Here is a 27754-nt window from a genome sequence, read left to right as displayed (position 1 = left end):
CCCAAAGGGTCCCCCTCCTGGTTCTCTGTCTGGGGTTTCCCTTCTTTCTACCCAGTCTGTCATGTCTCCTGTGTCTTCTTTCTCAACTCCCTTTGGTCCTCCTTCCCATCCTTCTCCTCTGTCTCTTAGCTCTCCACACCGTCTGTTTGTGCGGGCTGATGTCCATCCTTCTAGCGATCATCGTGTTGTTCGCTCTCGTTCTTCTTCTGTTGAGACGTTTGAGTCTGTTGCCCAGTACGTTGCTGCTGGAACACCTGCCTCTCTGAATCAGAAGCGAAAGCCTGGCTTATCTCCTTCCTCCTCCCTGGCTGGTAAGAAAGCTTCACTTTCATCCTCGCCCCCCTACCTCTGACTATCACTCCACCCCTCCCATTTCGATGGTCGAGCCCCCTGTTCCTGCTATGGAGGTTTCTTTGGCCCCAGCTACCTTCTTGGTTGCTGCCCTTGCTGAGGTGTGCTCCCCGGTTTCTGCCCCTCCTGCTGTCCTTGACAGTCCCTCTCGGTTGCCTCCTCCTCTGGACCCTGCTCATCTGCCTGTGGTCTGTCCTCCCACTCCCTTCCCTCCATCCTTACTCAGTTTACCCATGCTCCCTAACCCTGACTTCGCTGACCCTGATCCTGATCCTGTGCTTCTTTGACATGCTGTGTTCCTTTTTAACCTTTGTTTCTTCATTGTTCTCTGTTCCTGTCCTTTCTCTTTTTGTCGATGTCTATTCTTCAATGGAATATTCGTGGATATTACGCCAATTTCCATGAATTCCAACTTTTGATTTCACAGTTTTCGCTCCTTTGTGTCCGTCTCCAGGAGCCGATGCTTGGTGCTCATCCTGGTCGCTTCCGTGATTATTCCTCTCTCTCCCCCTGCCCCCCCCTTCATATTTTGCTGGGGCCAATAACTTTTCTGCTTTTGATTCGTTCTGATGTTCCCTTCATCCTCTTACTTTTTCCATCACCTCTCCAATGTTCTGCTGCTCATGTCTTTGTGCATAAATGGTACACAGTTTGTTCCATTTATCTCCCCCCAAATGTGCCACTTTCTCTTCCCGATCTTAAACACCTAGTGGACTCCTTGCCAGAGTCTGTGCTCCTGCTGGGTGATTTCAGTTGTCGACATACCCTCTGGGGTGATGTTCTGACAAGCACCCGGGGTCGCCTTCTCGAACCGTTCGTCCTCTCTTCTTCCCTGCCTCTTCTGAATTCTGATGAGCCCACTCATTTGGACTCTCAGACTGCACCCTTTCCTGTCTTGATTTTTTCTTTGCTCGTTGTGTCTTTACTTGAATTTCACATGGTGGGTTCTTGATGACTTCCATGGCAGTGACCATTTCCCCATCCTTGTTACCTTTTCTCTTTTTACCCTCCCCTCTCCTTCGCTAGGTGGCAGTTTGCTGAGGCTGACTGGCATCTATTTACCTTCTGTGCTACTCTCTCCGACCTCTCCATTCTGCTTCTTTCTCGCGCCCTCCTCCTCCTTCTTCATGACACTCTCCGATGCTGCCCTCCACTCTATTCCTCGCTCTACCTCTCAGGGAACACGGAAGTGCGTTCCCTGGTGGAATGTTGACTGTGCTTGGGCTGTCTGCTATAAGCGTGCGGCCTGGAAGAGACACCACCGCCGGCAGATGGCTTATTCTTTTGTTTCGGAAGGTGAATTCAGTGGTCCGTAGGACCATCTGTACAGGTAAACGTGAGTGTTGGAGGTCTTATGTTTCCACCATTACATCCGAAACTACTCTGCCGCGGATCTGGAGGGGTATCTGCAAGATAGTGGGTAAGTTTGCTCCTGATGTCTCGCCGGTCCTCCACCTCCGTGATACTCTTGTGGTGGACCCGTTGCAGGTCGCGACTGAACTGGGTTCCCACTTTTCGTCTGTTAGCTCTGGTTCTCATCTTCCTCAATCTTTCCTTCTTCTTAAGCCTTAAGGTTCTTGAATCTCGTCCTTTAGATTTCTGCACTCATCTCAGCCTTCTCTATAACGATCCCTTCTCTCTCTCTCTGAACTTCAGTCTGCCCTGGCCCTCTGTGGTTCTAGGGCAGCGGACTCCGATGGTATTCATTATGAGATGCTTCGCCATCTCCCTCCGTGCACGTCTCTGTATTTACTGAGTCTGTATAATCGGGTCCGAGAGTAGTCTTCAGTACCTGAGGACTGACTCGATGCCATTGTCCTCCCTGTTATGTTTCCAGGGTCTCTCGGGACATTCCCTAAGGACTTCCACCCTATTGCCCTCATGAGTTGTCTGCAAACTCTTTGAACGTATGGTTAACATTTGTCTGATGTGGTTTTTAGAACACTCACCACCTCTCCCCTTCTTAATTTGGTTTTCGCAAGTGCCGCAGCACAACAGATGTCCTGGCAAACTTGGAGGTCTATATTTGTACTGCTGTTGCTGCGAAGACCTCTGTTGTTGCCGTCTTCTTTGACCTGGAAAAGGCTTACGACACCACCTGGAGATATCATATTCTGTCACAACTTCATTCATCTTGCCTTCGTGGTAATCTCCCTCTCTTCCTCCAAAGCTTTATCTCTCATTGTTTCTTTCGAGTTAGGCTTAGTGCCACTCTCTCTGCCCCTTTTAGGCAATATGAGGGTGTACCCCAAGGTAGTGTTCTGAGCACTACTCTTTTTTTTAGTTGCCCTCAATGGTCTTTTTCCCTCTCTTCTGGCGTCTTCCCCGCTCTCTATGTCGACGATCTTACCCTTTGCTGTCGGGATGATGATTCGCCTCTCCTTCAACGGTGACTTCAACTTCCGATTGATGCCATGTCATCATGGGCCACTGATCATGGCTTCAAGTTCTCTATGTCTAAGACTTGTGCTATGACTTTTATTCAGAAGCATGTCATTCTTTGTCCCTCTTTTGCTTTATGGTCATTCCCTTGTGTTCAGGGAGTCTGCTAAGCTTTTGGGGTTAATCTTTGACACTCGTTTGTCTTGGTCGCCTCATATCTCTTACCTCCGAGTTGAATGCTCCAAGACCCTTACCATCCTTAAGGTTTTGTCCCATACTCCTTGGGGAGCTGATAGCCGCACACTCCTCTCTTTACATTCGTCTCTCGTCCTGTCTAAACTCGATTATGGTTGCCCTGCTTACTCGTCTCCTTCTACTCTTCGTCGTCGTGATGCTTTGCACCGTACTGGGTTGCGCCTCAACTCTGGTGCCTTTTGTTCGACTCCTACCCTCAACTTATATGTTGATACTGCCTTCCTATCTTTCCAGGATCGCTACTGTCTTTGAATTCTTGCACGGTCCTTGCAACATCCTACCTCTCGCCTCTTGTCATGCTTTGACTTTTACCCCTCCTGTAGTTCCTGTTCCTCTTCACCACCTCCCTCTTTTTCATCTTCTCTTTATTTAGATTTCACGTTTCGGGTTCTTCGTGACCTCCATAACAGTGGCCATTTCCCCATCCTTGTCACCTTTTTCTCTTTTCACCCTTCCCTTTCCTTCCCTAGGTGGCAGTTTGCCAAGGCTTCACTCTACATGCTACTCTTTCTGACCTCTCCTATCTGCCTCACCGTCGAGCCCTACTCCTTTTTCATGACAACATATTAGATGCTGCCCTCCACTCTATTCCTTGCTCTACCTCCAGGGGCATGCGGAAGTGCGTTCCCAGGTGGAATGCTGGGTGTTTCGACTGTCCGCTGTAAGAGTGCAGCCTGGAAGAAAGACAGATGCAGACAGACGGCTGTTTTCTTTTGTTTTATAAGGTGACTGCGGTCTGTACGGTTAAAGGTGAGAGTTGGAAATCTTTTGTCTCCACCATTACGTCTGATATTCCTCTGCCCCAGATCTGGAAGAAAACCCATAAGATTGCGGGTAAGTTTGTTCCAGATGTCTCACCAGTCCTTCACTTCCATGATTCTATTGTGGCGGATCCTGTGTCAGTCGCCACCGAACTGTGTTCCCCTTTTTCAACTGGTGGCTCCAGTTCTAGTCTTCCTCCATCTTTCCTTATTCGTAAGCACCTTCATGAATCTTGTCCTATAGATTTTCGCACGCATCTCCAGCTTCTCTATAATGATCTCTCTCTCCGAACTCCAGTCTGCCCTGACTCTCTGCTGTTCTATGGCAGCAGGCTCGGAAAGCGCAACATCTCCTAATGAATGTCACCTCTCTCAATGCATGGTTTCAGTATATACTGAATCTGTTTAACTGTATCTAGGAGTCATCATCTGTCCTTGAGTTCTGGCTTTAGGTGGTTGTTTTCCTATTCAGAAACCAGGGTCTCTCGGGACAGCTGCTAAGGACATCTGCCCCATTGCCCTCACGAGTTGCGTCTGGAAACTCTTTGAACGTATGTTGAATGTCCTTATGATGTTCTTGGAACACTATCGCCACCACTTCCCTTCTCAATTTGGCTTTTGCAACTGTCAAAGCATGACTGATGTCTTGGTGAACATTGTCTATTTATGTACTGGTTTTGCTGCAAAGACCAATGTTGTTTCTGTCCTTTTTTGACCTGGAAAAGGCATATGCCACCACCTGAAGATACCATATTTTGGCCCAACTCCATTCGTGGTAATCTCCTCCTCTTCCTATGAAGCTTCTTCTCTAATCGTTCCTTTAGTGATGGTTTGTACCATTCTGCCTCTTTTCGGCAATACGAAGGTGTACCCCACGGTAGTATTCTGAGCACTTACTAATTTTCCTGGTTGCCCTCAGTGGACAATCTTACCCTTTGCTGTCGAGGTGATGACTTGCCTTTCCTCCACCGGCGGCTTCAACTTGCGATTGATGCCGTGTCGTCCTGGGCCACCAATCATGGCATCAAGTTCTCTACAACTAAAACTTTTGCGATGACTTTTACTCGGAAGTAGGTCGTTCTTCGTCCCCCTTTGTCGCTTTATGGTAATCCCCTTTTGTGCAAAGATTTTGTTAAACTTATGGAGTTAATCTTTGACACTGGTTTCTTTTGGTCTCCCCATATCTCTAACCTCTGTGTTGAATGCACTAAGGTCTTTAACTTACTTAAGGTAAGTATACTTCCTGGGGAGCTGATACGAGCACGCTTCACCTTCATGCTGTCTAAACTCGAGTATGGTTGTCTTGCTTACTCGTCTGCCTCTCCTTCTACTCTTTGCTGTCTTGATGCTCTGCATCATAATGGGTTATGCCTCAGCTCTGGTGTCTTGCGTTTGACTCCTACCCTAAGCCGGTATGATGAAACAGGCATACTGTATCTACAGGATCGCCATGATCGCTACTGTCTTTGCTACATTGCACAGTCCCTACAACACCCTCCTCACTCTCGCTTATGTCGTACTTTTCCTTGCACACTTTTCTTCACACTTCCGCTCCATTTCCGTCTTCACAGATGGGGTCAAAGTCTGCAGATGGTGTAGCCTGCTCTGTTGTTTTTCCTGACCACACCTATGTGTCGCCTGCATCCAGAGACTAGCATCTCCACAGCAGAACTTTGTGCTATTTTGTATGCTCTTTGTCAACAGCTTTCGTGCTGTCAATTTTCCTTTATTGTTATAGTTGACTCTCACAGTGCCCTCATGGCTCTGGAGCCCTTTAATCCAGTTCATTCGGTTGTAGTCGAAATTCAACATTGGCTGTTTCTTATCTCCAGTAGATTAAAGACAGTGAAATTTTGCCGGTTTCCCAGCCATATTTGTGTGTCCTTAAATGAGCGTGCAGACTCTGTCACTAAGGAGGCTATCTGCACTTGCCCCATCTCCCTTAAAGGTGTTCCTTATTCTGACTTCTACCCAGTTATTCATTCCTCCATCCTTATCCATTGGCAGGATTGTTGGTCTTCTGTTACTCGTGACAAACTGCATACTCTTGAAGGTAGTGTGTCCCCATGGCCCTCCTCCCATCACCATAATTGGTGGTGAGAAATGGCTCTGATGAGATTACATATTAGCCATAAATGTTTAATTCATAGGCACTTAATGGAGCGCCGCCCTGCTCTTTATTTTCCAAACTGCATTGTCCCTCTTACGGTCGTGCATATCCTTGTAGAATGTCCTGACTTCCAGGTGGTGTGTGTGTCTTGTTTCCTGACTGTCCCTGGTGGTCACTTGTTCCTTGATAGAATCCTTGATGAATCAGATACCTTTGATATTGTCTGCCTTATGCACTTTTGTTTTCGAATTGGCATCCTTAGTGATATTTACCATTTTTTTATATCCCACACAGTTGATGGTGCTTCGTAGCCTTCCGGGCTTGGTGCCCTCTTTTGATAATTACTTGCCTACTCTTTCTCATCTACATTAATGACATTCCGAATGCCTCTCAATACCTCAAGCCAGTTTTATTTGCTGTTTACACAACCCTCATTTTCTCCAATCCTAAGAATTGGCAATATCCAGATTGGTAATAAAGTAGATGGTAAATTCCATGATGATCTCATTGATAAAAAGCTGAATTTCCAGTGTCACATACAAATTATAGGGAAAAAATATTTTAAAATCACCTGGCATTCTTTTCTTAATCAGATATTATGTACGTCACCCTCTACCTTGGTTAAGCTTTATTGGCCTCTCGTCTTTCCTTATCACAATTTTGGTATCATTGCCTGGGGTTCTCCCTAAATTATCTATGATCTCTAATTACTCAAGACAAATCATCAATTAGAACAATAACAAACTGAAGCCACAGACAGCATTCTGCCCCCCCCCCCCTTTCTTAAATCTAAATCATTGAATATTTTAGATATTAAGTCTAAGTCACTTCACACCCTATCAAGTGCACTATATATATATATATATATATATATATATATATATATATATATATATATATATATATATATATATATATATATATATATATATATATATATGAAACACTGAACTCCAATGCTAAACCTGTTCTTAAATACATGGTAGGGGGCTGTAACAGAATCTTTGAAATCCACACTAGAAACAAATATTTATTTGATATTCCAAGAGTGCGACTTAGCCAAAGTGGAAATATTCCACAAATCAAGAGTCCCAAAATGTAAAATGTTCTTCCCAATAACATCAAAGACTGTCCCTCTCTCAACCAGTTTAAGAGAGAAACTAAGTACTACCTAATAAATGCCATGTAACCTACCTTACCTACTGATTGTCAACCTATGTCTTGCTATTATTAAACAATAATGAATAATGACTGAACTTGTAATACTGCTATATGCCAAGTAAACAATAAAAGTTACCATGTTTATTTAGTTAAAATTACCATCGGCTGTTCTGCTGCAGTTTTGCTGTTCCGTTCAACATGTAATTATTGTCATTCTTTTTATTTTTTCTACTTTTGTTCAACTTTTACTTTTCATCTCAAGTATTTTTAGCAATTAATTTTAAGTGTTTATCCACAGCATGCCTGAAACACTGTGCATATTAGTGGCTTTAGGCATAGTATATTCTTGCTTTATCTAGAAATCCAACATTGTGCTTGTAACCCATTTTCTATGTACGTTTCTCAAAAAACATTATCATCTTTAGCATTATCATTATGTTAAACAGGAATAACTTATGGAATAGTATAGTGAAAGGATAGAAGAGTGGGGAATATAATATGTGATTTTTGAGAATATACCAACAGTTTGAGACTTTGCCTGTGTACTGTATGTGAGTGTTCAAATTTAGTCTCTTGTTTATGTATAGGCCAAGGAACTTTTTCAGTCTTTTTAATGGTAATGTTGACATTATCTATTTGAAGGTGAATTTCATTTGATAATTTACTTCCAAATACAATGTAATAGGTATTCTCTATATTTGGTTTGTTGGTTGATATCCAACCACATCCAGTTTGTTTCAATTTGTTGTTTACAATATTACTTATTGTGTGATGCATTGGAGTTTGAATAGATGAAGGCAGTATCGCCAGCAAATAGTATTGGTTTAAGGATGTTAGAGACATTTGGTAAATCATTGATGTATATAAGCAATAGGAGAGGTTCTAAGATGCTGCCCTGTGGCACTCCTACGGTTACAGTAGAGATGTGGGGGGGGGGGGGTTATGTCATTAATGGCTACATATTGGTGTCTGTCATTAAGATATGATAGAATATAGTTATCAGGAAGGCCTCAGATTCTGTAATGATTAAGTTTAAGTAAAAGGTAGGTATGGCTTACAGTATCAAAGCCTGACTGTCAATTATATTAACCTGAATCTGGCAGTTATATTATTCTGAGACTGGCAATTATAAAACTCATATACCTGTATATATATATATATATATATATATATATATATATATATATATATATATATATATATATAAATAGCATAAATATGTTAGTTACATTATCTTGAATCGGGCAGTTTTATATTTATATGGATCTAGCAATTCGATATATGTATATATGAATCTGGCAATTATATATATATATATATATATATATATATATATATATATATATATATATATATATATATATATATATATATTATTAAATATGACCGAAAAAGTAAGATTAATAATTCTAACACGAATTTTCTCAATCTTTCGTACATTACGCTTCACTGTTGGAGGTAAATCAAAAACCACTTCTCCAAAATTCATTTTTATTTCTAGTCTGACGCGACACGGGCGCGTTTCGTAAAACTTATTACATTTTCAAAGACTTCACAAATACACAACTGATTAGAACGTATCTCTGATTTTATATCTACATTTGAGTGAGGTGGGAAGGGTGATGTGGCATTAACACAAGACAGAACAGGAGGGGATATTAATAGGGTATTAAAAGTATCAACACAAGACAGAACAGAAACAATGGGTATTGAATAGAAGTGTTTGTAGAAAGCCTATTGGTCCATATTTCTTGATGCTTCTATATTGGAGCGGAGTCTTGAGGTGGGTAGAATATAGTTGTGCAATAATTGGCTGTTGATTGCTGGTGTTGACTTCTTGATGTGTAGTGCCTCGCAAACGTCAAGCCGCCTGCTATCGCTGTATCTATCGATGATTTCTGTGTTGTTTACTAGGATTTCTCTGGCGATGGTTTGGTTATGGGAAGAGATTATATGTTCCTTAATGGAGCCCTGTTGCTTATGCATCGTTAAACGCCTAGAAAGAGATGTTGTTGTCTTGCCTATATACTGGGTTTTTTGGAGCTTACAGTCCCCAAGTGGGCATTTGAAGGCATAGACGACATTAGTCTCTTTTAAAGCGTTCTGTTTTGTGTCTGGAGAGTTTCTCATGAGTAGGCTGGCCGTTTTTCTGGTTTTATAGTAAATCGTCAGTTGTATCCTCTGATTTTTGTCTGTAGGGATAACGTTTCTATTAACAATATCTTTCAGGACCCTTTCCTCCGTTTTATGAGCTGTGGAAAAGAAGTTCCTGTAAAATAGTCTAATAGGGGGTATAGGTGTTGTGTTAGTTGTCTCTTCAGAGGTTGCATGGCTTTTCACTTTCCTTCTTATGATGTCTTCGATGAAACCATTGGAGAAGCCGTTATTGACTAGGACCTGCCTTACCCTACAGAGTTCTTCGTCGACTTGCTTCCATTCTGAGCTGTGGCTGAGAGCACGGTCGACGTATGCGTTAACAACACTCCTCTTGTACCTGTCAGGGCAGTCGCTGTTGGCATTTAGGCACATTCCTATGTTTGTTTCCTTAGTGTAGACTGCAGTGTGGAAACCTCCGCCCTTTTCCATGACTGTTACATCTAGAAAAGGCAGCTTCCCATCCTTTTCCGTCTCGTAAGTGAAACGCAGCACGGAACTCTGCTCAAATGCCTCCTTCAGCTTCTGCAGATGTCTGACATCAGGTACCTGTGTAAAAATGTCGTCAACATACCTGCAGTATATGGCCGGTTTCAAGTTCATGTCGACTAAGACTTTTTGCTCGATGGTACCCATGTAGAAGTTTGCAAACAGGACACCTAGGGGAGAACCCATGGCGACCCCATCTACTTGCTTATACATGTGCCCATCCGGGCTCAAGAAGGGTGCCTCTTTAGTACAAGCTTGGAGTAGTTTCCTCAGAATACTTTCTGGCATGTCAAGAGGAGTACAGGCTGGATCACGATACACTCTGTCGGCTATCATTCCGATTGTCTCGTCCACAGGTACGTTGGTAAACAGCGATTCTACGTCCAACGAGGCTCTTATCCCTGTGGCCCGTGTGCCCCGCAGTAAGTCCACAAATTCCTTTGGAGACTTCAGGCTGAAGGCGCAAGGAACATAAGGAGTCAGCAGGCCGTTGAGTCGCTTTGCCAGTCTGTACGTGGGTGTGGGTATCTGGCTAATGATTGGCCGAAGTGGGTTTCCAGGCTTGTGCGTCTTGACATTTCCATACGCATATCCAGGTTTATATTCCCCAATGATCTTTGGCAGGTGGAGTCCGGATTTCTTGGCGTTTACAGTTTCGATCAGTTTGTTGACCTTTGCTTTTAATTCGGCTGTAGTGTCCTTCGTTACCCTTTGGAACTTAGTTTGGTCAGAGAGTATGATGTTCATTTTCGCCAGATATTCGTCTTTTTTAAGAATGACATATATTGGCGACTTGTCACCTCTCCTGACAACTATCTCCTTGTTCTCACGAAGGCTTTTAGCTGCCGCTTTAAGCTCGGGGGACAGTATGGTGCTTCTGTAGTTGCCTCGATTCTTTCCTCCTTCTGCAATAAGTTCTGCTTGTAAGGTATCTTTGGTAGTGACCTTCTTTTGTGTCTAGAGGTCGAATATGTCGTCCAACAGAATTTCCAACTCTACTTTCCGGGCCATTTCACTCGGTCTGGACATAACATGACAGTTTATGCCCAGATTTAGGAGAGTGACTTGGTCCTCAGTGAGGTTAATTCCTGCAAGGTTCAGGAAGCCATCTCTTGTTCCATGAAGTAGTTGCGTTTTGTTGTCTTTGATTTCATTCTCTGCCTTGTATTCCTGCCTATATTCTACCCACCTCAAGACTCCGCTCCAATATAGAAGCATCAAGAAATATGGACCAATAGGCTTTCTACAAACACTTCTATTCAATACCCATTGTTTCTGTTCTGTCTTGTGTTGATACTTTTAATACCCTATTAATATCCCCTCCTGTTCTGTCTTGTGTTAATGCCACATCACCCTTCCTACCTCACTCAAATGTAGATATAAAATCAGAGATACGTTCTAATCAGTTGTGTATTTGTGAAGTCTTTGAAAATGTAATAAGTTTTACGAAACGCGCCCGTGTCGCGTCAGACTAGAAATAAAAATGAATTTTGGAGAAGTGATTTTTTATTTACCTCCAACAGTGAAGCGTAATGTACGAAAGATTGAGAAAATTCGTGTTAGAATTATTAATCTTACTTTTTCGGTCATATTTAATAATATATGTCTACAGGAAAGACTGCTACCAAAATATATATATGTCGTACCTAGTAGCCAGAACTCACTTCTCAGCCTACTATGCAAGGCCCGATTTGCCTAATAAGCCAAGTTTTTATGAATTAATTGTTTTTCGACTACCTAACCTACCTAACCTAATCTAACATAACTTTTTCGGTTACCTAACCTAACCTAACCTATAAAGATAGGTTAGGTTAGGTTAGGTAGGGTTGGTTAGGTTCAGTCATATATCTACGTTAATTTTAACTCCAATAAAAAAAAATTGACCTCTTACATAATGAAATGGGTTGCTTTATCATTTCATAAGAAAAAAATTAGAGAAAATATATTAATTCATAAAAACTTGGCTTATTAGGCAAATCGGGCCTTGCATTGTAGGCTGAATAGTGAGTTCTGGCTACTAGGTACGACATATATATATATATAAGTAGCAAGCAATTCTATATATATATACAGTACTGTATATGTATCTGGCAATAATATTAGCATGATTCTGATATTTGTATTATCTTATATCTGGTATTTTATAAACCAAAACTTTGCATATATATGAGTGACTCCAGAATTTGTATTATAATGCGGAGTATTTCATCGAAGGCTTAATTACTAATATTTATTTCATTTGTTTACAGATGCCTTAATCTGACAATTTATTAATATAAAAGAATGTCTGCTTTTAAATTAGTGATTTAAAAAAATTGATGTAAAGTCCTTAGTTTGAATATTGTTTAATTGATAAGTATATTTATGATCATTATTAGCCTCTATTATGAGGTGTAGGAGTAACCTGTATGGTTTTGATTGGTCGTTTAATTTCTTGTCTTGATGGATGTGAATGGTGTTTAATTATTATTTATTTAGGCTCTTTTATTAGTTCAGATTATTTATAGATAGAATAATGTGCAATAGATGGCTCTTAAAACCTGTTAATTATTATATTATTATTACTTGACAATTGTCTCAACATTCCAATTTACTGTCCTCTTACTATAAGTGTTGTTTTAATTAGCACATAAATGATCTTCACGTAATATGGTTTATTTACCCCCATGACAATGCTTCAGTATTTGTAAAGTTATAATTCCCGGTTATTAAGGTAATTAGAGAAATAACAAACCCTGAATATATGAACGTTAAAAGCATTTTGGTATGTACAAAATATTCTTGTTTTGCAAGAACACTGGCTTACATCTTATGAATATCAAAACCACTTCAAATTTATTGATAGTTATTTTTCCACTGCCAGTATTGACATGTCTATTGACTGGTCAGGTCCTGGAAGACCCTATGGTGCTGCTGCTATCCTGGGCATAACAATATGCAATGTAAAGTTGAGGTTGTCAATATTGTATCAGGGCTCACTCCTGCTATACTTGTGTCCTATAGTTATCTGGAGATGATTTCGGGGCTTATCGTCCCCCACGGCCCGGTCCTTGACCAGGCCTCCTTTTTGTTACACAATCCCAAGGAAGCAGCCTGTAACAGCTGTCTATCTCTCAGGTACATATTTACTGCTAGGTGAACAGACTCATCAGGATGAAAGAAATTCTGCCCATTTGTTTCCGTCTCCACCAAGGATCGAACCCGGAACCTCAGGACTACGAATCCGATGTGCTGTCCACTCAGCTGTCAGGCCCCTTTGCTCAGGGGCCTGAAAGGTGCTCAGCAGTATTTGATTATGTGTGTGTGTATATGCATGGTTTCCACAAGTAATATCAACTGTGCAGATGAGTATGGAAATATATGATCAGAAATATATCAGTTGACTAATTTGTATCATAATGCTGAACTCATGGGTGGTAGGTGATTTTTAACACTGATTTTACCCGCTAAGATGTATACTTAAATTTGTTTAATGAATTCATGGATGCTGAAAATTTACATAATCCTGCTATTAATGATTTATTTACTATTACTATAGCTTTATGTCATGAGATAGGAATGGAAGGTCTCATATTGATCATTTTCTTATTGATGATATAACTGGTGACACCTTTAAGTATAAGGCTGTCAGTGATGACAACCTGTCCTGGTATCATCCTGCCATGGCCACCTCCAATATACCTCACTCACAAGTTGCTGCTGCCAAAGATAACATAAACCTCCCTAGAACACACCTAAACGTAGGAAGGCCACTCTTGCTGACCTGGATAAGTTTAAATGCCTGCTTAACCAATACTCAAATAACAAGTGATGCAATTGCTTGCAATATTATTCAGTGCAATTTGCATCAGAACAATCTCAAGGACTTTTTCACATCTGTCGTTTCAGTGCTAAATAGGGCAGGGGAAGAGAGTATTTATCTTATAACCAATTAAAGAAGTAGTATGAAAGGTTGGAATAATCATGTTAGGGAATTTCAAAATAGATCTACCTTTTGGCATAACCTACGGAAAGATGCAGGGTGCCCCAGATCTTTTGGAAAACCCTATGGAAAGTTGCTGGGTGTCCCAGACCATTTGGCATTACCCACGTAAAGATGCAGGGGGCCCCAGAGATGGTTGGTGGCCCCAGCTCAGGTGTGGCACCAGGGCTCAATATCATCAAGAAAGAGGATTAAGAAAGAGAAAGATAATATTGTGAGTTCAAAAGTTGCCGATAATCTTTCAAGGAAAAAGTTTTATGATTTTTTGGGTGAAATTAGAAAAAAAGGATCATGCAGAGGAGTAACAAAAGTTATAGATGATGTCTCTGGGGCACATTAATATATGAAATGGTTTAAAAGAAAAATCTTTAACATTGTAGAACACTGCGAGGTGCAGGACTGAAACTGACTTAATTACAGATGTATGTGAAATCTGCCTGGACCCTGCCCCCCCTCCTAATGTTAAACACCTGCACACAGTAACAGATGTAATGGTTGAGAAAACTTAGAAAGCTAACCAATAGGAATTGTGATATACCTTGAGGTTACCTTACCTTGAGGTGCTTCCGGGGCTTAGCGTCCCCGCGGCCCGGTCGTCGACCATTCCTCCAGGTTGCTGGACTGATCAACCAGGCTGTTAGACGCGACTGCTCGCAGCCTGATGTATGAGTCACAGCCTGGTTGATCAGGTATCCTTTGGAGGTGCTTATCCAGTTCTCTGAGATTGATTGAAGATTGTATATTGTAGATAGAGATTGTAGATTGTATATGTAGATTGTGTATATTAGATTTTGCAGATAGAGATTGTATATTACATAATTGTGATATAATACAGTAATATATTATGATATATTACTGTATTTTATTTATTATTTTTGTATACAATGGTTCTTACATTATAGTACAGCCAATAGCACGCATAGCGTTATGGGTGAATGTCTATGTGTCTTACAGGCACACTCTCCCATGGTACATCACCACCATGTGTCTTACAGGCACACTCTCCCATGGTACATCACCACCATGTGTCTTACAGGCACACTCTCCCATGGTACATCACCACCATGTGTCTTACAGGCACACTCTCCCATGGTACATCACCACCATGTGTCTTACAGGTACACTCTCCCATGGTACATCACCACCATGTGTCTTACAGGCACACTCTCCCATGGTACATCACCACCATGTGTCTTACAGGCACACTCTCCCATGGTACATCACCACCATGTGTCTTACAGGCTCTCTCTCCCATGGTACATCACCACCATGTGTCTTACAGTCACACTCTCCCATGGTACATCACCACCATGTGTCTTACAGGCTCTCTCTCCCATGGTACATCACCACCATGTGTCTTACAGGCACACTCTCCCATGGTACATCACCACTATGTGTCTTACAGGCACACTCTCCCATGGTACATCACCACCATGTGTCTTACAGGCACACTCTCCCATGGTACATCACCACCATGTGTCTTACAGGCACACTCTCCCATGGTACATCACCACCATGTGTCTTACAGGCACACTCTCCCATGGTACATCACCACCATGTGTCTTACAGGCACACTCTCCCATGGTACATCACCACCATGTGTCTTACAGGTACACTCTCCCATGGTACATCACTACTATGTGTCTTACAGGCACACTCTCCCATGGTACATCACCACCATGTGTCTTACAGGCACACTCTCCCATGGTACATCACCACCATGTGTCTTACAGGCACACTCCCCCATGGTACATCACCACCATGTGTCTTACAGGCACACTCTCCCATGGTACATCACCACCATGTGTCTTACAGGCACACTCTCCCATGGTACATCACCACCATGTGTCTTACAGGCTCTCTCTCCCATGGTACATCACCACCATGTGTCTTACAGTCACACTCTCCCATGGTACATCACCACCATGTGTCTTACAGGCTCTCTCTCCCATGGTACATCACCACCATGTGTCTTACAGTCACACTCTCCCATGGTACATCACCACCATGTGTCTTACAGGCTCTCTCTCCCATGGTACATCACCACCATGTGTCTTACAGGCACACTCTCCCATGGTACATCACTACTATGTGTCTTACAGGCACACTCTCCCATGGTACATCACCACCATGTGTCTTACAGGCACACTCTCCCATGTAATATAATGACCGCTTACCCTGTCGTAATAACCGCGGCCTCTATTGTAATAACCCAATGTTCCCCAGTATTAATCCTGTTACCTTGTTATCTCTCGTGATCGTAATATACGCTCTCTGTTGTACATCTCTGTCTCTCTCCACTCAATACCCCAGCTTAACACTGTTACAGTCCAGTATGACCCCTCACTGGACTGCCACGTATATAAGAGGAATATTAAATGAGGAAGATACACCAAGGACAAGGGTTATTCGCTTGTTACTAATTATAAAATAAAAAACCATTAAAGCACTGCCACCACCTTCCCGACCAACCATACCTGAATGTGTCTATCACCGATCCCCCAGGAAGGCAAGGATTTAGTAACCATGGGACTCCGGGTAATATGAATTTCAGTAATAAATTTTGGAAAATTAGTTTGTGTAATTTACGTTACTAATTTAAATCCAAGGGCAACTTTAGTATCGATTAATTGTTAGGAGAACCTGGGGGGGGCTTCCAATACAACACCTAAAAAATGACAAAGTAGCAAAATATAACAAAGGGGAGTTAAGTGAATACCACTGGACAAGCTATACAATTTATTTTATGAAACATGTAAATTAAGACAATTTGAACACATCACCTATTCTATTTCCCTAGAGGCACAATGGATATTTACCGAGGACACAAAACTCAAGTGCTACTATACCTTAAATACCCGCACTACGGCCACGATGTTGATGGCTGCCCTCAGCCCCGAGGATACGGGCTTGCGGCCCTGTTCCTAATACACTCCCAAGACACACTGATGAAATTTTGTTTTACCAGCTTATTGCTGGGAAGGATTACTCCTCCCACCATCTACTACAGCCCCAGGGCTCCACCCATTATTTTGGCAATGGCCAACCATTTAACACGTAGGCCTGAGGTCTGGCACTCTAGGGCCAATAAGGACTTGGCCCTTATCTCAGGCCAATCACCTTCACTGATCTGTCGTGGAAAGCTACATGAATTCCTGAAGATTGAGTCAGCTCTCCCCAGCTAAAGAGAAGGGGGACAAGGCGCGTCTATGGAGCCCAGGCACCTGCGAGCAATGTTTACAAAACTGATAAATTATGTTCAAGCCTGTCTCCTCTAAGATAGCGAGTAGAGACATTTGACTCTGCCTCGTATGGGGAAGAGGCCGGTGAGAGGGGAAGAGAGGGGATGGAGAGGGGAACATCTGAGTGGGGAATTGAGTGGGAGAAGCCAAGGTATCCAAGACCACCCTACCCTCAGGTCCACCTCTTGACCCTGACAAATGGGCGACAAGGGGGGGGGTGAGGAGGAGGAGGAGACGAATGACGGCCAAGGGGATGGGAGAAGGAAGGAGGGGAGAGGGAGAAGGAAAGCAGGGGAGAAGGAGAAGGAAAGCAGGGGAGAAGGAGCAGGAGAGGAGGGGAGAAGGGAGAACCAATGAGCTGAGCCCCAGATCATTACACTCCCATGGTACATCACCACCATGTGTCTTACAGGCTCTCTCTCCCATGGTACATCACCACCATGTGTCTTACAGGCACACTCTCCCATGGTACATCACCACTATGTGTCTTACAGGCACACTCTCCCATGGTACATCACCACCATGTGTCTTACAGGCACACTCTCCCATGGTACATCACCACCATGTGTCTTACAGGTACATCACCACCATGTGTCTTACAGGCTCACTCTCCCATGGTACATCACCACCATGTGTCTTACAGGCACACTCTCCCATGGTACATCACCACCATGTGTCTTACAGGCACACTCTCCCAGGGTACATCACCACCATGTGTCTTACAGGTACATCACCACCATGTGTCTTACAGGCTCACTCTCCCATGGTACAACACCACCATGTGTCTTACAGGCACACTCTCCCATGGTACATCACCACCATGTGTCTTACAGGCACACTCTCCCATGGTACATCACCACCATGTGTCTTACAGGCACACTCTCCCAGGGTACATCACCACCATGTGTCTTACAGGTACATCACCACCATGTGTCTTACAGTCACACTCTCCCATGGTACATCACCACCATGTGTCTTACAGGCACACTCTCCCATGGTACATCACCACCATGTGTCTTACAGGCACACTCTCCCATGGTACATCACCACCATGTGTCTTACAGGCACACTCTCCCATGGTACATCACCACCATGTGTTGTACAGGCACACTCTCCCATGGTACATCACCACCATGTGTCTTACAGGCACACTCTCCCATGGTACATCACCACCATGTGTCTTACAGGCACACTCTCCCATGGTACATCACCACCATGTGTCTTACTGGCACACTCTCCCATGGTACATCACCACCATGTGTCTTACAGGCACACTCTCCCATGGTACATCACCACCATGTGTTGTACAGGCACACTCTCCCATGGTACATCACCACCATGTGTCTTACAGGCACACTCTCCCATGGTACATCACCACCATGTGTCTTACAGGCACACTCTCCCATGGTACATCACCACCATGTGTCTTACTGGCACACTCTCCCATGGTACATCACCACCATGTGTCTTACAGGCACACTCTCCCATGGTACATCACCACCATGTGTTGTACAGGCACACTCTCCCATGGTACATCACCACCATGTGTCTTACAGGTACACTCTCCCATGGTACATCACCACCATGTGTCTTACAGGCACACTCTCCCATGGTACATCACCACCATGTGTCTTACAGGCACACTCTCCCATGGTACATCACCACCATGTGTCTTACAGGCACACTCTCCCATGGTACATCACCACCATGTGTCTTACAGGTACACTCTCCCATGGTACATCACCACCATGTGTCTTACAGGCACACTCTCCCATGGTACATCACCACCATGTGTCTTACAGGCACACTCTCCCATGGTACATCACCACCATGTGTCTTACAGGCACACTCTCCCATGGTACATCACCACCATGTGTCTTACAGGCACACTCTCCCATGGTACATCACCACCATGTGTTGTACAGGCACACTCTCCCATGGTACATCACCACCATGTGTCTTACAGGCACACTCTCCCATGGTACATCACCACCATGTGTCTTACAGGCACACTCTCCCATGGTACATCACCACCATGTGTCTTACTGGCACACTCTCCCATGGTACATCACCACCATGTGTCTTACAGGCACACTCTCCCATGGTACATCACCACCATGTGTTGTACAGGCACACTCTCCCATGGTACATCACCACCATGTGTCTTACAGGCACACTCTCCCATGGTACATCACCACCATGTGTCTTACAGGCACACTCTCCCATGGTACATCACCACCATGTGTCTTACTGGCACACTCTCCCATGGTACATCACCACCATGTGTCTTACAGGCACACTCTCCCATGGTACATCACCACCATGTGTTGTACAGGCACACTCTCCCATGGTACATCACCACCATGTGTCTTACAGGTACACTCTCCCATGGTACATCACCACCATGTGTCTTACAGGCACACTCTCCCATGGTACATCACCACCATGTGTCTTACAGGCACACTCTCCCATGGTACATCACCACCATGTGTCTTACAGGCACACTCTCCCATGGTACATCACCACCATGTGTCTTACAGGTACACTCTCCCATGGTACATCACCACCATGTGTCTTACAGGCACACTCTCCCATGGTACATCACCACCATGTGTCTTACAGGCACACTCTCCCATGGTACATCACCATCATGTGTCTTACAGGCACACTCTCCCATGGTACATCACCACCATGTGTCTTACAAGCACACTCTCCCATGGTACATCACCACCATGTGTCGTACAGGTGCGCACATGAAGGTGAACACATCTAGGTGAGCACATCTAGGTGAACACATCTAGGTGAGCACATCTAGGTGAGCATATGAAGGTGAACACATCTAGGTGAGCACATCTAGGTGAACACATCTAGGTGAACACATCTAGGTGAACACATCTAGGTGAACACATCTAGGTGAACACATCTAGGTGAACACATCTAGGTGAGCACATCTAGGTGAACACATCTAGGTGAGCACATCTAGGTGAGCACATCTAGGTGAGCACATGAAGGTGAACACATCTAGGTGAGCACATCTAGGTGAACACATCTAGGTGAGCACATGAAGGTGAACACATCTAGGTGAACACATCTAGGTAAGCACATCTATGTGAGCACATCTAGGTGAGCACATCTAGGTGAACACATATAGGTGAGCACATGAAGGTGAACACATCTAGGTGAACACATCTAGGTGAGTACATCTAGGTGAGCACATCTAGGTGAGCACATCTAGGTGAACACGTCTAGGTGAGCACATCTAGGTGAGTACATCTAGGTGAGCACATCTAGGTGAGTACATCTAGGTGAACACATCTAGGTGAGCACATCTAGGTGAGTACATCTAGGTGAGCACATCTAGGTGAGTACATCTAGGTGAGTACATCTAGGTGAGCACATCTAGGTGAGCACATCTCGGTGAGCACATCTAGGTGAACACATCTAGGTGAACACATCTAGGTGAGCCCATCTAGGTGAGCACATCTAGGTGAGCACATCTCGGTGAGCACATCTAGGTGAACACATCTAGGTGAGCACATCTAGGTGAGCACATCTCGGTGAGCACATCTAGGTGAACACATCTAGGTGAGCACATCTAGGTGAGCACATCTAGGTGAGCACATCTCGGTGAGCACATCTAGGTGAACACATCTAGGTGAACACATCTAGGTGAACACATCTAGGTGAGCACATCTAGGTGAACACTTCTAGGTTAGCACATCTAGGTGAGCACATCTAGGTGAACACATCTAGGTGAACACATCTAGGTGAGCACATCTAGGTGAGCACATCCAGGTGAGCACATCTATGTGAGCACATCTAGGTGAGCACATCTAGGTGAGCACATCCAGGTGAGCTCATCTATGTGAGCACATCTAGGTGAGCACATCTAGGTGAACACATCCAGGTGAGCACATCTATGTGAGCACATGCAGGTGAACACATCTAGGGGGAGCACATGTAGGTGAGCACATCTAGGTGAGCACATCTAGGTGAACACATAAACTATGCCTATAATCTTACTGTTTATAGGCATAGATGGTCACCTAGATGTGCTCACCTAGATGTGCTCACCTAGACGTGATCACATATACCACGGTCGTGTGTAGTGATTATTTAGTGTCAGAGTGGTTGACAAATGGAATACATTAGAAAGTAATTTGGTGGAGGCAAACTCCATACACAGTTTCAAGTGTAGATATGATAGAGCCCAATAGGCTCAGGCACCTGTTCACTACCGCAAGCACAAATAGGTGAGTACCTTCATGTGCTCATTTATGAGTACCTTCATGTGCTCATTTAGTTGTTCTCACCCTAATTATCAGTCTTTCATCTTGTTTATTACTTAAGTATTACTGATACCTTAAGCTGATTTTGAAATGTTCATGTTTGTTTTAGTAATGATCGCAAGGTAGGAACCCCAGTTGAAAGATTAGAGAAGACAGGTATACATCAGTATATATGACGAATACATTAGGTTAAGATCTTTCTTTTATTTAGCATACACGAATGCATATGCACATGTTGTGAGTTTTGCAACATGTGAATGGCGTTTTTTGAGTGTTGCAACACAGAAATGAGGAGTTGTGAGTGTTGCAACACAGAAATGAGGAGTTGTGAGTGTTGCAACACAGAAAAAAACATTTTGGAACACTCACTGATATTATGGAAATTCTGTGGTTGCAATAAGGTATTCCTGACTGGTGGAACACTCACAACACGTTATTCCTGTGTTGTAACGTTGCACATATACCTATAACACCTATAACATGTTATTACTATGTTGCAGTACTCACAACACATTGTTCTGCGTTATAACAACCGCAATATGGTATTTTCTTGACATATTCACAGTATGTCATTTCTGAGTTGCAACACTCACACTACGTTGTTGCTGTGTTGCAACACTCACACTACGTTGTTGCTGTGTTGCAACACTCACACTACGTTGTTGCTGTGTTGCAACACTCACACTACGTTGTTGCTGTGTTGCAACACTCACACTACGTTGTTGCTGTGTTGCAACACTCACACTACGTTGTTGCTGTGTTGCAACACTCACACTACGTTGTTGCTGTGTTGCAACACTCACACTACGTTGTTGCTGTGTTGCAACACTCACAACACGTTGTTACTGTGTTGCAACACTCACACTACGTTGTTGCTGTGTTGCAACACTCACACTACGTTGTTGCTGTGTTGCAACACTCACACTACGTTGTTGCTGTGTTGCAACACTCACACTACGTTGTTGCTGTGTTGCAACACTCACACTACGTTGTTGCTGTGTTGCAACACTCACACTACGTTGTTGCTGTGTTGCAACACTCACAACACGTTGTTACTGTGTTGCAACACTCACACTACGTTGTTGCTGTGTTGCAACACTCACACTACGTTGTTGCTGTGTTGCAACACTCACACTACGTTGTTGCTGTGTTGCAACACTCACACTACGTTGTTGCTGTGTTGCAACACTCACACTACGTTGTTGCTGTGTTGCAACACTCACACTACGTTGTTGCTATGTTGCAACACTCACACTACGTTGTTGCTGTGTTGCAACACTCACACTACGTTGTTGCTGTGTTGCAACACTCACAACACGTTGTTACTGTGTTGCAACACTCACACTACGTTGTTGCTGTGTTGCAACACTCACACTACGTTGTTGCTGTGTTGCAACACTCACACTACGTTGTTGCTGTGTTGCAACACTCACACTACGTTGTTGCTGTGTTGCAACACTCACAACACGTTGTTACTGTGTTGCAACACTCACACTACGTTGTTGCTTTGTTGCAACACTCACACTACGTTGTTGCTGTGTTGCAACACTCACACTACGTTGTTGCTGTGTTGCAACACTCACACTACGTTGTTGCTGTGTTGCAACACTCACAACACGTTGTTGCTGTGTTGCAACACTCACACTACGTTGTTGCTGTGTTGCAACACTCACTCTACGTTGTTGCTGTGTTGCAACACTCACAACACGTTGTTGCTGTGTTGCAACACTCACTCTACGTTGTTGCTGTGTTGCAACACTCACACTACGTTGTTGCTGTGTTGCAACACTCACACTACGTTGTTGCTGTGTTGCAACACTCACACTACGTTGTTGCTGTGTTGCAACACTCACTCTACGTTGTTGCTGTGTTGCAACACTCACAACACGTTGTTGCTGTGTTGCAACACTCACAACACGTTGTTGCTGTGTTGCAACACTCACACTACGTTGTTGCTGTGTCGCAACACTCACACTACGTTGTTGCTGTGTTGCAACACTCACACTACGTTGTTGCTGTGTTGCAACACTCACACTACGTTGTTGCTGTGTTGCAACACTCACAACACGTTGTTACTGTGTTGCAACACTCACACTACGTTGTTGCTGTGTTGCAACACTCACACTACGTTGTTGCTGTGTTGCAACACTCACACTACGTTGTTGCTGTGTTGCAACACTCACTCTACGTTGTTGCTGTGTTGCAACACTCACAACACGTTGTTGCTGTGTTGCAACACTCACTCTACGTTGTTGCTGTGTTGCAACACACACTACGTTGTTGCTGTGTTGCAACACTCACTCTACGTTGTTGCTGTGTTGCAACACTCACACTACGTTGTTGGTGTGTTGCAACACTCACACTACGTTGTTACTGTGTTGCAACACTCAGACTACGTTGTTGCTGTGTTGCAACACTCACACTACGCTGTTGCTGTGTTGCAACACTCACACTACGTTGTTGTTGTGTTGCAACACTCACACTACGTTGTTGCTGTGTTGCAACACTCACACTACGTTGTTGCTGTGTTGCAACACTCACACTACGTTGTTGGTGTGTTGCAACACTCACACTACGTTGTTGCTGTGTTGCAACACTCACACTACGTTGTTGGTGTGTTGCAACACTCACACTACGTTGTTGCTGTGTTGCAACACTCACACTACGTTGTTGGTGTGTTGCAACACTCACAACACGTTGTTACTGTGTTGCAACACTCACACTACGTTGTTGCTGTGTTGCAACACTAACACTACGTTGTTGCTGTGTTGCAACACACACTACGTTGTCGCTGTGTTGCAACACTCACACTACGTTGTTCCTGTGTTGCAACACTCACAACACGTTGTTGCTGTGTTGCAACACTCACACTACGTTGTTGCTGTGTTGCAACACTCACTCTACGTTGTTGCTGTGTTGCAACACTCACACTACGTTGTTGCTGTGTTGCAACACTCACACTACGTTGTTGCTGTGTTGCAACACTCACACTACGTTGTTGCTGTGTTGCAACACTCACAACACGTTGTTGCTGTGTTGCAACACTCACAACACGTTGTTGTTGTGTTGCAACACTCACACTACGTTGTTGCTGTGTTGCAACACTCACAACACGTTGTTTCTGTGTTGCAACACTCACACTACGTTGTTGCTGTGTTGCAACACTCACACTACGTTGTTGCTGTGTTGCAACACTCACACTACATTGTTGCTGTGTTGCAACACTCACTCTACGTTGTTGCTGTGTTGCAACACTCACACTACGTTGTTGCTGTGTTGCAACACTCACACTACGTTGTTGCTGTGTTGCAACACTCACAACACGTTGTTGCTGTGTTGCAACACTCACACTACGTTGTTGCTGTGTTGCAACACTCACAACACGTTGTTGCTGTGTTGCAACACTCACAACACGTTGTTGCTGTGTTGCAACACTCACAACACGTTGTTGCAACACTCACACTACGTTGTTACTGTGTTGCAACACTCACTCTACGTTGTTGCTGTGTTGCAACACTCACACTACGTTGTTGCTGTGTTGTAACACTCACACTACGTTGTTGCTGTGTTGCAACACTCACACTACGTTGTTGCTGTGTTGTAACACTCACACTACGTTGTTGCTGTGTTGCAACACTCACAACACGTTGTTGCTGTGTTGCAACACTCACACTACGTTGTTGCTGTGTTGCAACACTCACAACACGTTGTTGCTGTGTTGCAACACTCACAACACGTTGTTGCTGTGTTGCAACACTCACACTACGTTGTTGCTGTGTTGCAACACTCACAACACGTTGTTGCTGTGTTGCAACACTCACCCCAAGTTTTAACCGTTTCGTAATGCTATAATAATAACAAATTATATAATATATATAAAAGTTACTAGAATTCGTAATTAAAACGTGATTGAATTATTAAAATTTGATTAAATAGATGAAAAACAGTTTTAGATTAAAACTAAAGTTTTATCTGCGTAATATATGGAAAACGGAAGCTAACATGTCATATATAGAGTTGGAACTGGTGACCGCGTGAACACCGGGTCCAACTGGTGACCGCGTGAACACCGGGTCCAACTGGTGACCGCGTGAACACCGGGTCCAACTGGTGACCGCGTGAACACCGGGTCCAACTGGTGACAGCGTGAACACCGGGTCCAACTGGTGACCGCGTGAACACCGGGTCCAACTGGTGACCGCGTGAACACCGGGTCCAACTGGTGACCGCGTGAACACCGGGTCCAACTGGTGACCGCGTGAACACCGGGTCCAACCTCCCAGTCTGCATGGCCACGACTCTTCCTGCCTTCCTGCTAGGCCAGTATGCTTATATATCACTTGGAAGGATCATTAAGATGAGCTGGGATGTGAGGACGGAGTGAAGGAACGCTGCCCAACCACTTCCACTTCGGGAATCGAACAAAAACATATTTTATAAACATCAAGGATCTGAATATATTTAATCGAAGGAAACTCTACACAGTTGTTCTCTGGATTTCTATAAGGTATATCAAGGTATACACTTAGTACTTAATAAATATAAAAATTAGGGACAGGTTGTTTAATGGCATTGATGTGCTCACCTAGATGTGCTCACCTAGATGTGCTCACCTAGATGTGCTCACCTAGATGTGCTCACCTAGATGTGCTCACCTAGATGTGCTCACCTAGATGTGCTCACCTAGATGTGCTCACCTAGATGTACTCACCTAGATGTGCTCACCTAGGTGTGCTCACCTAGATGTACTCACCCAGATGTGCTCACCTAGGTGTGCTCACCTAGATGTACTCACCTAGATGTACTCATCTAGGTGTGCTTAACTAGATGTGCTCACCTAGATGTGCTCACCTAGATGTACTCATCTAGGTGTGCTCACCTAGATGTACTCACCCAGATGTGCTCACCTAGGTGTGCTCACCTAGATGTGCTCACCTAGATGTACTCATCTAGGTGTGCTTAACTAGATGTGCTCACCTAGATGTGCTCACCTACATGTACTCACCTAGGTGTGCTCACCTAGATGTGCTCACCTAGATGTACTCATCTAGGTGTGCTTACCTAGATGTGCTCACCTAGATGTGCTCACCTACATGTACTCACCTAGATGTGCTCACCTAGATGTGCTCACCTAGGTGTGCTCACCTAGGTGTGCTCACCTAGATGTGCTCACCTACATGTACTCATCTAGGTGTGCTCACCTAGATGTGCTCACCTAGGTGTGCTCACCTAGGTGTGCTCACCTAGATGTGCTCACCTAGATGTGCTCACCTAGATGTACTCACCTAGGTGTGCTCACCTAGATGTACTCACCCTAGTTATCAGTGTTAAATATTATCAAAAACTATAGCTGATTTTTTACTTTTCAATTTAATTTTCTAGTAATGATCACATAGCAGGAATTTTATCTGTATGATTAGAAGAAATAAAGTACAGTGTATTTGGCGTTTATGGGTTTAATTTATATTTTACTTCTAGTTCGCCGCAAGTGCAGAAAGAAAGAAGCAACAGATCGATGGAACTTGACGTCATAGTGTGTTCAAACTCATAAGATTCCAATTCTTGCCCTAAACTTTTAACAAAAAAGTCCCTCAAGTTATTTTTCTATATTGAAGACTTCAAACAATTTATAATAATAGCTACGGTAATTATGGTAATATTCTGTCAATAGTTGAGGCATTAAGGTAATATTTATGGTAAAGACTTGTATATTCCTTTTGTGTACAGAGGAAATATTGGTATATTTCTAACACAATCTCACGGGAGTCATTATATTAGTGATTATATTTCTCTATTGATGCTTGAGAAAAGGAATCTATAATGAGAACGGAGTTATGAACGATAATCTACTTGCACACAAACAACATATATTGAGACGTTCACACATGTTGTGAGCTTCACAACAACAACGGAATAGCGTGTTGTGAGTGTTGCAATACACGAGTGAGTTGTTATTGTTGCAACACAGAAATAATGTGTTGTGAGTGTTACAACACATGACTAACATATTTGTTGTGAACGTTGCAACATAAAATAATATACTGTGAGAGTAGCATCACGTTATTTCTGCGTTGCAATGGTGCAACGCTCACCACATAATATCTCTGTGTTGCAATGGTGCAACACTCACCACATAATATCTCTGTGTTGGAATGGTGCAACACTCACCACATAATATCTCTGTGTTGGAATGGTGCAACACTCACCACATAATATCTCTGTGTTGGAATGGTGCAACACTCACCACATAATATCTCTGTGTTGGAATGGTGCAACACTCACCACATAATATCTCTGTTTTGCATCATTCACACCCCATTATTTCTGTGTCGCAGCACTCGCAACACGTTATTGCACGCAACATTCCTGTCCGTTGCACGCAACATTCCTGTCCGTTGCACGCAACATTCCTGTCCGTTGCACGCAACATTCCTGTCCGTTGCACGCAACATTCCTGTCCGTTGCACGCAACATTCCTGCCCGTTGCACGCAACATTCCTGTCCGTTGCACGCAACATTCCTGTCCGTTGCACGCAACATTCCTGTCCGTTGCACGCAACATTCCTGTCCGTTGCACG

The sequence above is a fragment of the Procambarus clarkii genome, chromosome 37, assembly GCF_040958095.1.
Source record: "Procambarus clarkii isolate CNS0578487 chromosome 37, FALCON_Pclarkii_2.0, whole genome shotgun sequence".
Taxonomy (NCBI): Eukaryota; Metazoa; Arthropoda; class Malacostraca; order Decapoda; family Cambaridae; genus Procambarus; species Procambarus clarkii.
Note: the sequence above shows the minus strand (reverse complement) of the source record.